The 14,571-nt window shown below is 46.6% G+C and overlaps 1 protein-coding gene across 1 annotated transcript in view; it reads left to right on the top strand.

The window, feature by feature from the left end:
* Window positions 1–3,114: 3,114 nt before the first annotated feature.
* The window catches only part of Dglucy (D-glutamate cyclase), a 125,232-nt gene continuing 113,775 nt past the window's right edge, over window positions 3,115–14,571 (top strand). Inside the window, 1 exon segment of the mRNA XM_023719625.1 lies at window positions 3,115–3,236. The gene's annotated coding sequence lies outside the window, so the exon portion shown is untranslated.

The following is a 14,571-nucleotide window of genomic DNA, read 5'->3' on the forward strand; positions in this document are numbered from 1 at the left end:
GAAGCCCATCCAGTGAAGGTCCTGTCCTTATGAGCTCAGCGACCCCTTGCCTTCCAAGGCCCTGTCTTCTACCATGACAGTGGCCATGAGAATTTCAGTGCCAGAATTCAAGAGAACGCAAGTGCTCAGTCTTGAACACACCCCCCTCCCTTGGCAGAGGCAACCATTTCTCAAAGCTTCATATCTAATTCAGGTTGAGGAACCTCTTTGAGAAAATTATTTTAAATTTCTATTTCAGTCACCCACTGAGTCCCTTCACCTTCTTTTTTCTTAACATGCAAATAGCTATAATTACATACAATATTTACCTGAGTTTAATTGTTTGTTTTAGAGGGAACCTCCTTTTAGCTAAGCAGTTGCAAATAATGACTTTCTTTCCTATTATAAATTCTTTTGACTTAGGAGTTGCTTCTCCTCTGAAGATACCTGTGACATTAAGTATTACAATATTTCTCTCCCTTAGCAATTTTTTGCTCAGGTCTCAACCACTGAGGAAACCACTGTACATATTTAGCATTCTATACATCCTGTCAACCACAACTTCTGGGGCTCCGAATGTCAGCTTCAATCTATAGAAAAAGTGGAAAGGAAAGGCCAGTGCACATGACTGTCCTCTGCAAAGAGTGTAAGCTAGGGGTGTTGCCCAGTTTAGGCTTCTAAAAGAGTGGGGTTTTTAATTGTGATAAAATATACATAAATAAATTGTAACCATCTTTAAGTATATAATTCATTTTAAATATGTATGTAAATTACTGTACAGCTATCACCATTATCCATTTCTAGAACTTTTTCATCATCCCAAAGTGAGACTCTGTACCCATTAATCAGTAGCCCCATTCCTCCCTCTCTATCTGGCCTGGCCATCCTTCTCAATGAGTCTGCCCACTCTAAGGATCTCACAGTGGGGGAACCAAGCTCTTCTCTTTTTGCTTCTGGTGTATCTTGCTTTGCATTAACATCTGTATCTTAGCTCACTCAGGCCGCTATAATGAAATACCACAAACAGGCATGTTAGCCTATGAATACAAGAAATCTTACTTCTTACAGCTCTAGAGACTGGAAAGTCCAAGATCAAGATGCTAGAGATTTTATGACAGCCCATTTCGCATTCACAAGTGATACCTTCTCAGTGTCCTCATGTGATGGAGGGGACAAGCAGCTCCCTGGGGTCTCACTTGTAAGGGCATGAATCCTATCACAGTGGCCCCACCCGTGTGAGCTAACCACCCCCAGTCCTCATTTGCTGATGCTATTACATCACTTCCAATGGATGAATCTATAAGAGACATGAATATTCAGACTGTAGAGCCTTTCAAGCCCCATGCATGTTATAGCATATATCAGAAAGAATTTCCTTCTTTTTATGACTGAATAGCTTGCACTATCTGTATACACCACATGTTGTTTACCTATTAAGCTGTTGATGAACACTTCAGTTGTTTCCCTTCTAGCTATTGCCTAAAGAGGTTTAGCATAATAGATGAGATCTGGTGCTATTGTCACCTAGAACCAATTTAAGAACTAATTCCCTTTATTTCATTCTCTAGAATTATGGCATCGCACAGAGCAGGTTAGACACCAGGACACTCCAGGAGAGCTAAGGCTGAAGTGTGGGTAGCTGTGGTCATTAGGGGGCCCTTGCAGAGCTATCCTTGGGGACCAACAGAATACTTTGATGAGGGGATGGGGCTACATGACATAGACTTTCTGATTCTGTTAGAAACCCCTTTCACTTAAACTCATTCATTCACACTCACTCACTTCTCACTCCAGGGTCCCTAGACACTTACTGTAAGTCAGGGGTAAGCTGCCTATCTTAAACTCAGCTAGTGCAAACAGGGACATTAACACTGACTGTCCCAGGGAAAAGGCCCTGGGGGAAAAGGACACCTGATGTTGGGACCACACAGGGGCGTCCTCGCCTGGGGGAAATCACACCAGCACCAACTCCTAAACAAAGGGGAAGAGCTAACCAGATGAAGGAAGAGCTTGAAAAATGACCCCAGGAAGGACCTGCCAAGGCCTGGAGCTAGAAGGACCTGCAGTGGGCTTAGGCAAGAGATTTTTGCTTTCACAGAGAAGGAGCAGCCACTGAGGCAGGCAGGGGCCATTGGGTGAAGGCTTTTGTGTAGTGTTTGGTCTTAATACTGGGTCCAAAGGGGAGTTTGGATGGCCTTGACACAGGAGAAAGGAGAACAAGATCTTCCCTGGGAGGAAGCAGAGGGTAGAAAACCATGGAACAGCCCTCATCTTCTGAGCCCTTTGTGCATGCTGGGTACTGGTTTAGTGCTTCCCTCATAGAATCTGCTACTCCTCCAGACAGCAGCCAAGACCAGTGAGGAGGAAACTGAAGCTGAGGCAGCGACTTACCACGACCCCTAAGGTGGACCACAGGCACTGATCCGAGCTGGAAATAGCACTCCTTTTTAATTTATTTTATTTATTTATTTGTGTGTGTGTGTGTGTGTGTGTGTGTGTGTGTGTGTGGCCAGCTCAGCCCGCCTGGGGGCAGGGCTGGCTGGCATGTGGTGCTGGGGGATTGAACCGCGGTCCATGTGCTTTGCTAAGCTTGTTCAAAGTAGGTGCTTTAGACCACTGAGCCATCTCACCAGCCCTGGAAATAGCACTCCGGCAGGACAGTGTGGCCCTGGGGCCCGTAGGTCCTACCTTGTGTGGAAACTTGTTGGAAAAGCAGAATCTCCCGCTGGATCCTGACTTTCTAGGTCAGGATCTGCATCTTAATGTGCTCCCCCAGGATCTCCCCAAACACTGAAATCTGAGCAGCACAGATGGCTCTTCCTAAGTTTGGCTGTGCTTTTGAATCACCTGGGGAGTTTTAAAACTCAGTCTGTACCCTAAGGTCAGTTATATCAAAAGTGCTGGGGCTGCAACCCAGGCATCATGGTTTTTCAAAGTTACCCACTCGGCCAAGTCTTTGCATTTTACTTCCCAGTCCCTGGGGGAGCAGAGACAGCTCCTGCAGGGAGAGCTCACCTCTCAGCGTTCGGGGTCTGCGCAGCCACCAGCAGCTCTGTAGCTTTAAGAACCGAGGCTGGCTGCCTGCCAGGAAGCCAGTGCTGCTGCACAGGCCACGTGAGCTGGGCTGTGGGAGCTGAGGGGAGCTGAGCTCTGACAGTCAGCGCCAGGGGCTGGTCCCGGCTCGCAGCCCTGAGCCCTGCAGAATACGCAGGCTCCAGCGGCAAGCCAAAGAAAGGGGACCTTCATGCCTTTTGGAGGTAAGCACAAGTTCTGCAAGGCTGCGGGAACAGAGAGGAATTGTGTGAGGCCCTAGTCCAGACATCTCAAACAAACAGTAAGTCAGGAAGAAAGGAACACAGTACAGCCCCAGGTGACACCCACACACCCCCTGGCACACACCCCATCCCACCTGAGGATCTAACCCTGACAAGAGCTCAGCCCAGGGGGCTGTAGGGCAGAGCCTACCACCAGGACAGAAAAGTCCCTCAAGTTCTCCCCTGGGACCCATCTGTTCTAGAAAAGTCAGGGCCCAGTTCCTTACAAGTAGTACCTGGTGACTGACGCAACCTATCAGGCATGGTCATATTTCCCCTCTCTTCTCCTTCCTGAGAGGGCCTTTCAGTTGGTGTCCCTGCCCTTGAAAATCCCAAATATGTGAAAGCAAGAAAAAAAAAAAAAAAAAGGGAAACTGAAACTGTCAGTTATCTCCCAGCTCTGGGCCCAGGCCTGTGGTGGATGAGGTAATGAAACTTATGGCCAAAGGGGGTGGGGGTAGGGGTGACAGTGGGAGGGCAGGAACTGCAGGCCACAGCACACCTGGGGCAGCTGGCCAACCAGTTTCCTGGACACCTGCAGGGCTCAAAAGTCCTGCTCCCCCAGGGAAATCTCCAAGTTTTCTCTGGCTTCAGTCTCAGTCCCCATTTGGGGCCCCAACACCAAGGTGGAAGAGGAGACTGGGGCAGGCAGGCAGGCAGGCAGCTTCTGACCTGTGTGCCACCCAGGCTAAAAGCTGGGAGTTTCCTCCCTGGGTCATCCTGCTGCCCCCTGTATGGCAGGAGAGCTACCTGGGATCCAGCTCCCTTTGCGAGAGGAGTGTGAAACTATCCGTGTGCTGTGGGAACACAACAGCCTGAGCCTATGCAGGCCGGAAGAGGGTGTTAGCACTGCTTTTCACAGAGGCAAAGTGGTTACCTTCAAGGTAACTGGGTACCTCATGAGCTAAAATGAAGACTGTGTCTGGGAGCAGGAAGCCAAAGGAAAACAGGCTTCACAGGGCAGTGGAGTGAAGCTGAGGCAGAAAGAAGGGGAGGCAGTATGGGGTAAAGCAGGCCAGGGTGGAATTGGCTGAGTGAAAACTCCACTGGGCCTGTGCACAATGATGATGAGCCATTACCCGAGGCCAGATGTCACTTCTGACTGCCGGACCTGATCCGCATCCCAGGAGGTCAATGGGTAGCCCCTGAGTGATTGATTTGATATATGCAAGCACACTTAGAAAAGTGCGGAATTTCATGTGTAAATCTGAAAGTTCTGACAGCACGGGGCTCACGTGGCAGCAGAACAGTGGAAGAGAAGCTGAGTTTGCCAACACCTCTGCCCCACCTGCACTGTGAGCCCTTGCACCCCTCAGCTCACCCCCTCTTTCTGTGACTGCCTGGCTTCCATGAGGCATTGCAGAGGGATTTTGATAATGATTCTCTTCTACTGAGGGATGCGTATGTGTGTGTGTGTGTGTGTGTGTGTGTGTGTGTGTATCTGTGCCCATACCAGGTACACAAGTGTGCGCTCTTTCAATTATTTCTTTTTCAGTTGAGCATGCCAGATGCACAAAACCAAATGTGCCCCTTTCCTTGACAGATTTTGCAGCCTTTCCAGGCGATCTGCCAAATTGTTAGATGGTATTTGCACTAAAAACAAAAAAATTGAGTGCATTTTGTTATTTTGCCTTGAAGGATTTCCCAACCTGTCTTGAGACAATCTTTCATTGATGCCATGCCTTATCGCTTTCAAAACACTTCTTAAACATTCATAAATTCATTTGATCCTTCCAGAAGTTCCAGAAGGTCAGTGTTTGTCTCTCCTTTCCAAGCTTTCTTACAGGAAACTGACTGGTAAAGAAGCTAAATGACTTGCCCTGGTCCCCTAGTGATTTTGAGACTGACGTTTAGTCACATGGAGAACTAAGCATAGAATTCTATGCAGTCTTTTTGACTGCATAGAATTGTAAAAAGTGAGGCTCTGAAAAGCTTGGCGATCAAGAATGTGGTCTCATTTCAGAATACTTGGGTTGGACTGCCAGTTTGTCTGTCCTACAATAATGCTAAGTCTTCAAGCAAAGTATTTAACTTTCCTGACCCTCCTTTTCTGTACAATGGGAATAACAGCTCGCAAGTAGCGTTGCATGGATTACATGAGATCATAAGTGTTACACTTAGACAACACTTGTCATGTAGTAAGTGTTCAATAAATATCACCATAAGTTCCAATAGTATTTGTACCTGTGGGAAGCACTGTCGGAGGGCACAAACTGGGTTGTAACAAAAAGATCTCGAAATACATTTGCAGAAAACAGAAGCTTACTTCTCTTTCACCTAATGGCTAAGAGGTAGAGACGCAGTAAAGGGCAGAGAAACTGCTGTGCTTGACAGGGTCACTCTGGAGGCCAGGTCCATCAACCTTGTGGGTCCCTATTCTGCTGAGTCAACCTGGCTTGCTTCCACCCTCTGTTTCTGACTGTAGAAGAGGTGAAAGGACAAGGAGGATGAATGCCCCTTTCTAAATGGTGTTATTTAGAGTTTTTGTTACCAGCCAGTGAGGGTCATATGCTAAGGTTCATTTGCTCTCTGGTGTTCAAATCAAAGAGGGCCATTTACTCTGGTAGAAGGAAGGAAAAAGGATTTATTCAAAGCTAGCTCTGAGGAGATGGAAGCGCCTATTTGCCTCAAATCACCATCTCTTCGTGTAAGGGGAGTGGTTAAAGGTCTTTCATAGTAAGGAAGAATGACCGGGGAGCACAGACTGATATCGCTGATTTCCACACTTGCTTTATTGCTTTCAGCTATCTCCAGATCCTTTTCTCCTTTCTTGTGGAAAGGAAACTGGGCGCCTGCTCCCTAGGGTGGCATCTACTTCTCCTGCCACGGCTTTGAGGCTGAGGAGAGGCTGGTGTGTTGGTTATGTGTTAAGCAGGAGGAACGTTGGAGAAGTTGCTTATCTCTGAAAGAAAAAAAAAGTCTAACTTTTGAAGTTTCATTTCCCACGGCCAGTTACACTGTCACTCAGAACCTGGGCACTCTTTACTGCCAGGGAAGCTGAGAAACACAGTCTCCCACTCATCGATGAAGCATACCAGTGTAGAACTTAGGGATTCCCTTATTTAAAAGAAAGAAAGGAAAAGCAGAAACCGAATCAGTTAGCAGCCTATGTTCCACATTACAATGGACATGTGCTTTGAACTTGAATTTGGAGTCATTAATGCCTCCTGCCAGGTTTTCAGCACTCCTGGGCTCTATTTCCTGTCTACCTGATACTTGCGTTACCCTTGGGTTTCTTCTTCAGCACACCCTAAGGATGACTCCTGCTTCCGTGTTTCCAGTGACTACTCTGGTGACTTCTTGTGGGCTGGTTAGGTTCACAGGGTGATGAGCGTATTCCCTCCCTGCCCAGTCCTAGCAAGAGTGGCATCAGACTCTGGTTTTGGTTTTTTATTTTCTGGATCTTTTCATTTCCCCAATATTCAGGCTAGAGCACATACTCCCAAGTCTCTAGAAAGGCACTGTCCTTTGGGGTCTTTGATCTTGGGTGGCTGATTCAAGAAAAGCTTTCAGTCCATGGCTCTTGGATCCACCTTTGTGTGTGTTGAGGAGGCAATCTTCTCCCCATCGCCAGGGATTATCTAGGAGCCATAGGCTGTGCCTAAGAGTCCAAGTCCTTTGTTTGGTGATGAGATGGGTTAGGACCTGATCCTGAGCTGCTGTAATCTTCAAGTGCAACCTCCATAGTTTCCAGAAACCTCTAACTTAAGTTATAGCCTGATTGCCTGATTCCGTGAACATCTATCTCTACATCAATGCTCTGTTCTGGTTTTTGCAAATTATTATTATTTTTTTAAAATATTTATTTATTTATTTATTGTGTGTGTGTGTGTGGCCAGCTCAGCCCACCAGGGGGCGGGGCTAGCTGGCATGTGGTGCTGGGGGATTGAACCGCGGTCCCTGAGCTTTGCTGAGCTTGTTCCAAGTAGGTGCTTTAGACCACTGAGCCATCTCACCAGCCCCAACAGGACAGTCTTGATAGTCAATACACTGTACATTGTTATCTTCTTAGTGGTTATCCATGGTACAAGAAGCTGACAGGATATTCTGACCAAACACTGTTAGTACACCTCTTTCTTCGCATTGAGTTATGCGAAAGTTGCTGTAAATTTATTCTATTTTGTATGTATAAATACAAAATGATCTTTCCCTTGTATCTTTTTTAAAAATTTTTATTTATTTATTTATTTTGTCCTGTCAGAGGTGAATATTCTAATGGCATCTAAATACTGTAAGTGTTTGAATTCAACTAAACAATCTAACACTGTCTAGCAGTCTATAATATTAATGGGTAGAACCAGGGATTTGAACTCAGGCCCTTGCACTTGCCAGTCAAGTGCTTATTCTACTACGCCATCTCCCCAGCCCCAATAACCAGCCTTTTTAAAAAACAAGATTTTGTATTAATTATTGAAACTGTCCTATCAATCGGTTTTGAAACTTCTCATTGTTATTTGTTTCTCAATAAAATTATTAAAAATTAAAAAATAAAATAAAAGTTAAAAAAACAAAATTTCTTTTCAGATTTTGAGACAAGGTCCTGTTAAATTGATGAGCTGCCCAAGCTGGACTCAAACTTGTGATCCTTTTGCCTCAACCTCCTGCAGTGCTGGGATTACAAGCTTGTGCCACCATGCCCAGCTATCCTTAACTCTTCTCTATTTTTTTTTCCTTAACTCTTTTCTAAACCCCCATTTTATGATTTCTCTTTGTCACTGTCAGTGACAGAGAACCCATCCTATCCATTGACAAAACTGATCACCTCAGTCTCTAGGAAACCTGAGTGCTCCCTGAAAACCACCTTGTTTGTCTCCTCCTCTTCTCCATCCTTGGCCAGCACCAGTGCGGGAAGAGATGCACCCTGCCCCACACTGTCCTCACGTTGCTCCCCTTGCCCTCCCACCTCCTCTGCAACCTTCCTCCATCCATTACTCCCCTCACATCCTCAGCCTCTTCCCCACCAACATCTCATCAGCAGCTAACGTACTCAGTTGGTCTAATCTGAAAACCTCCCCACCTTGTCCTATGCTGTCCTATGCTTCTAACGTCTCTCTTCAATTTCCTTTTGTCTCTATTTCCATGTGCAGCCAAGCTGCTTGAAAGCATCGTCCACACCAGCTTGCTGCCAGCTCAGCCCTCTGCCACTTGCTGCCACCTGCTTTGTGTTCTCCTGACCACACCACTGAGGTTAAAGCCATTAAAGACAGCTGACCAAAGGACAATTGATACCTTCTTCCTTGGCCTGATCTCATCTTCCTGGGCCTTGGAACTGTCACACACCTTGTCGCCACCTTGAGCCTCCCCTCCCTCACCTCCCGTGCCACTGCTCTCTAGGTTCCCACTCTGTTTTGCTGATCATTTTTGTGCTTCCCTCCCTCCATAGCTCCAGGTCTCTGGGTCCCACCCACTCTCTTCTTGTCCTCTGTCCTCTACTTTGGTGTCTTCAGCCACATGATGAGAGATGATGTCTTCTCCCTGCCTCCCTGGCATCTAGCACTGAATGTAGCTGTTTGGAACCACTGCTCCTGGGCTGTCTCAGGGGCCCCTCCCACTATGTGTGCAAAAGCCAAACTCTACCTCCTTCTCTTCCAACGTTTGCCCTTCTGGTACCCTTTGATTGCATGAGGGTCACACTTAGCTACCTGCCTGCTGCAGGGAAAACAAATCTAACAATTATAGAAGATTCCTTTCTCATTGCATCTTTTGCATGCAGCTGGGTATCACACTTATAAGACCACCTCTTGGGTTCCCTGACTCTCCCCTTGCTCTTATCCCTGCCCCCACCTTAGAAACCCTTGCTTGCCTTTCACACTGCTTCTGTGTGCAGCACTCTGACCCCCATCTGCACACCAGCAGGATCATCCTCCAAGGCTATCTGCTGTTGACATCTTTGCTCCTTTCCGTGCTCCCAAAGCCCTGGGTGAAGTCCACACCGCACAGCTACAGCTTACAGGAGAGGTTTATTTCGGTTCATGGTTTCAGTCCATGGTCAGCTGGCTCTAAGGCAGGAAACAAATCTTCATGCTTTATGGCAGCCGTCCCTGTTATGATGAGATTTTTTTTTAACCTGATATGCTTCAGTTCACATGCTGCTGCGTGGCATGGCCTGATGGAAGGGCATGGCAGAGAAAGCTGCTTAGCCCTTGGTGGCCAGAAGCAGAGAGAGCAAAGGGAGGAGCCAGCAGGGACTAGAATACCTTTCCAGGTCACAGCCCCAGTGCTCACCTCTTCCCACCAGGCCCGACCTCCTTTTTTTTTTTTTTTTTTTTCCTACAGTTTTATTGATAAACATATAGCAATGAGACAGTTTCAAATCAAATCGGAAGTACAGTTTCAACAAATAATACACTGCATATATTCTTCTTAGTGGTTAATTGCTGTACAAGATGCGGACTTGTGATCCTATTTACAAACACCATTAGAACAAATCATTCCAGTCATTAAGACAATGCAACTATATATCTACCCCAACCACTTTGAATACACAGATACAGAATGGACATTCATCGGTGTACCCCATTTTTCCTAAGTTCCGTTACTGAATATTATAGCTGTGTAAACTCAGCAAAATATTCTAAAAGAGTCCAGTAGCCCATAATAGCATTGGGTCTTCTGTTTAACTGGCAATGTCAGAAATTATTGACCTGAGTCCCCCACAGCTTAACTTAACAGCATGGCTTTATTTCTTATATTTCGTCTTCATACTTTTCTACTAGGCCCGACCACCTAACAGCACATTAAGCTATAAACTCAGCAAGGGGTGAAACCACTGATGTATATGGCACCCCAGAAGTCCAGGCACCTTCCAAGCATGCGAGACTTTGGGGAACATTTTAGATTTCAACCGTAACAAGCTGCTTGTTAACTTGTGCAGCTTAAACCTGCTGTTGAACAGCAACATGGCTTTCCTCAACCACAAGGACCCTGCACAGAGGTGTCATGAGGGTGCCATTGCATTCACATACACTGGACACATTTATGTCTTTCCACAATGTCACCATTTATTGAATAACAACAATCAATGCGCAAGCTGCACAAGTGTCATCAGCTTTCACTTGCTGAGTGCTTTAAATTCTGCTTGGTTAGGACCAAGGCACTCACAAGTGCTTTTACTGCTCTCCAATCTTAATGGCTGATATCTATAGCAGTCACATCACACGCTGCCCTTCACGCTGTAGTACACAAGGTACAGGTGGCCCAGAAAGGACAAGCAGCCCTAGGGTTTAAAGAGGTCTACAGAGAGTAAAAGCAGGGGCTGACAGCCATGCAGAAGCTGCCTTGGGAGCACAGATAAGGGGTTTACAAACCAAAAGCAGTGGCAGAGCTGTGGACACTCAAAGCAGTTGGAGGCACAGAGCAGTCAGGTGCAAGGGCAAGCTCAAGTGGGAGTCCAAGTCTGGAAGTTTCTAACGTATCAGTGTAAAGCCAGCTGTGTGTATCACAAGCAGGAGAAACTGCACCTTGCTGAAACCCTGGCGACAAATGGAGTCTATGCCTGTCTGGTGACTTTCCTGGGCAAGGCTTGTGGTAAATAAGGGGCCAGGTGACAAGGCCAGTGATGCCCCCAGCAACTTAAAGCTCACTCACAGAGGTTGTGTATCGATCAAGCCATGCCAGGTGGTTCCTTTTATGGGTCTCAGGTGAGGGGGTTGCATCTGGTGTGTTGGAGAAACTCACGTGTCTGGCTTTTCCTGTGTGGTGTGATGTTGCCGTATCCATGTGCTCCTGATTTAACTTGATATGTAAATTTTTATTGGCATAAGTAATTTGTCAGTCTTGCCTGGTGGTTCTGCTGGACAGATGGTGGTGGTTGTTTACTTCTACACACAAGGTATGGCGTCATTAGGCCTTGGCACTTGTACTCCAAATGAAGTAACTCGGATCAGACTGTTGCTTTGCAAAAGGGAGCAACTCAAGCTGGATGTGGCGTTGCACACCTGCAAGCTGAGGCGGCAGGGCCACAGATAGGTTCTAGCCCAGAGTGGGCAACTTGGCAACTTAGGGAGACTCTTTCTTAAAATAATTTTTTTTAATGTATTTGACAAGGTCTCACTACACAGCTTGGACTCATAGTGATCCTCCTATTTTCAGCCTCCACAGTGCTGGGATTACAGGTATGTGCCACCACACCCAGTCTTGGCGGCCAGCTAGGTGTGCCCAGGGGACAGGGCCAGTGCAGTGTGTGGTTCTGGGGATCAAAGCCCAGGCCCTGTGCTTTCCTAAGCAGGTGCTTAGTCTGCTGAGCTATCTTGCCAACCCCCCCAAAAAAATTGTTAAAAGGGGGCTAGGATGCTGTACCTTGCTCTGATTGTATGGTTGAAAGAAACAAGTTTTATGTTTCACAAAAGCCTTCAATGTTATGATGGGATTTTTTTTTTTAACCTGATACACTTGAAATTCACTTTGCTCTCTAGAATGACTAAGATTCTATCTCAAAAGAACTTAAGCAAAAAAGGGAAACATACTGGCTGAAAAGTGCATTTAGATATGGTTGTTTGTAGGATCTGGGGTGACATGAGTAAGACCTGGCTCTTCCTTTTCATCCCTTGGCTCTGCTTATGTTTCTGGCTTCTTTCTACACCAGCTGTCTCTATAGTGACAGAAATACTGGCAGCCTCTGTCTGCTTTCTCTTTGCACCTAGCAATTTCAGAAGCAAGAAATACTTCTTTCCCAACAGCTATACCAGTACAAAGGATGATTCCCTTACCTAAGTGGGTCATTGACCATCCCCCAGTCAAACACTGTGTTCACAAGTATGAGGATGTAGCCTGGTGTTAGAACATTTGCCTAGAATGCAGGAGGCCTGGAGTTCTATTCCCAGCAAAATCAAAGCCAAAAGCACCCAAACAAAATCAAAGCCAAAAGCACTGTGCTCATGAGATGGCCTATTTGAGTGGTTGATAGTCCTCCCAGGTAGGGGAAAGACAGTCTTAAATTTTTCTGAGTGTGTAATAGTTTTGTAGCTACCACAGTGAATCATTATTCACACACACACACACACACACACACACACACACACACACACAATGTTACCACACTATGTTACCTTGCAATTCTGGAAGGCAGGAGTTCTAAATCTGTCTCTGTAAGACACAGTCTAAAGGCTCCTGGGAGAAATCCATCCTGCCTCTTCCAGCTTCTGTGGCCCCAGGCAAGCCTTAACGAACCCTAATGTACAGCTGCCTCCCTGCCTTCTCTGTGTTCGTCTTTATAGGACTACCTTTCTTGTATTTCTCTTTTTGGTCTTCTCTTTCTGTACAGGCACATGTCACTGGGCTTAGGCCCCACGCATTTAACCTATAATGAGCTCATCCCAAGATCCTTTTCATAAGTTCACCTACAAAGATCTTTTCTAAATAATGTTACATTAACAGATACCAGAAATTGTGTGTGTGAGGGGGTGGGGGGTAACAAGTCAGTCCACTATGGGACAAAAAGAAACAGCCCCTGTGTACCTCCCTGACTGCCTAGCACCCACATGTACAGTTTCAAAATGCACCACCCAGCATGGTACAAGCTGCCCCCAGAGAAGCAAAGCTAACTGGTGTGTGTTTTGCCGAATCTGGGTGTCACTCTTAATCTGTCAGTCACTAGCTGAACAATAAATGGAAGTACCCCCAGCATTTAAGCATAGAGGTGGAAAAGCAAGACATTGAAAAAAAAAAAAAAAAAAACAGGTGCTTTTAGTAATAGAGAGAAAAGGAAAAGGCACACCACAGGCATCCATCCAACATTCTCCTGAAGACATTCAGCAAGAAGCCAGTGGTGCTCCCTGAAGGGTATGAGTTTCTCCATCAGCCAGGGAGCCCGGACAGTGTCCCCTAGAAGACTCTCCTTTGTCCATAGCGCTTCACAAAGGGCATCAGAGAGAATGTTCCTTCCTGAAACTGTATACTGTAGCAGCCGTCTCTTTGCAGACAGAAGTAAGTAGTTGAGCAATCTCATACTGTGGTTTGCTGGCCTGGGGTAGCTCTGGCAATATGACTCGATAGGATTCTTAGTTGCTGGAGGGTTAGTCTTCTGATAACTCCATGGGCGGCCACCCAGGGCCAAAATGCCAGTCATGTCATGCTCTGGAATCTGGACCCTGTCCTGGTGTGTCTCCTGACCATCCTGCCCTCCCACACCCTTCTTCTGCACTGCAGCCATTTGGCCTCTGCCCTGGCCACGCTGGGCCAAAGGGCGAGGTGAGGCTGATCTGGCCATGGCTCCAGGCTGTCCGCAGTGGACAATGCACAAGCCAGGGAGGAGCTGCTGGAGGGTGACCCTGAGGCTGATGCCTGTGGGGCCTCAGGCCTGTCCCACCGTGTTGTCCTTCTCCTAGTCTTCACTCGCTCCTCTGTCGTGGGCCAGGGAGTCAGACTTCTGCAATTCTGAGTGATGATTCTCTGGCTCTCTTCTCCAACTACTGCCATAAGCAGAAAGAAGAGCTCACAGCTGTGTTTTCCTCTTCTCTGCTTTAGAAAGGGCCAGAGGGACTGCAGTACACTTTTTTCTTACAGAAAATTTTTAGCTCTGGCTGCTTTTTCTGTTTCAAAGGAGTCCTCTGAATTTTCTGCCTCTCTGGACATGGGAACTGACTAAATGGATTCCACAAGCAAGAACAGGTATTGCTCATTTCCTGATCAGCAAGGGGAGACCCCATAGTTCCCTGCCAATGCACAACAGAGCCAAGTCCCTGCTCCTGCTACAAAACCCTAACCTAAGTTAGGGACTGGGGAGATGGCTCAGTAGAATAAGCGCTTCCCTGGCAAGTGCAAGGGCCTGAGTTCAATCCCCAGTTCCACCAAAACTAACAAACAAAAAAAACCCTAAGTTACCTAGGACTCTCTTCATTACAGCTGATGTTAGGAAAGATCCAGAAACTTGATTTATTATCCCAAATACCCGGGAATCAGGAAAGGCTGGTTCCAGGCCCTTGAATCACAGGAGGAGGACTTCATGGCTTTCTTGTCCCATCCTTTTCTCCTGTGGCTTTCCAGTTCCTCTTTTCTATTTCCCTCAACCCTCATTGAATTTCCAGGGACTCTGAGCTTGTGCCTCATTCACACTTAGCGAGTCACTCCTGGGATGGCTCTGATTGGGCTCAGCAGGATCCTCAGCTCACTCCTGTGATAACTTATTCCTGGGACCAGAAGGCCAGAAATACCGGGGTTAGCCAATAGTAGTCACAGGTCTACTGTTTTGTTTTGGTTTTTTTTTTTTTAACTTCTAGGTCTACTGTTGATGTGACCTGTGTCACAGGAACAACAGTTTCCCTTCGTCAGAGCAAAGACA

The sequence above is a fragment of the Octodon degus genome, unplaced genomic scaffold (assembly GCF_000260255.1).
Source record: "Octodon degus isolate 3935 unplaced genomic scaffold, OctDeg1.0 scaffold00070, whole genome shotgun sequence".
NCBI classification, from domain to species: domain Eukaryota; kingdom Metazoa; phylum Chordata; class Mammalia; order Rodentia; family Octodontidae; genus Octodon; species Octodon degus.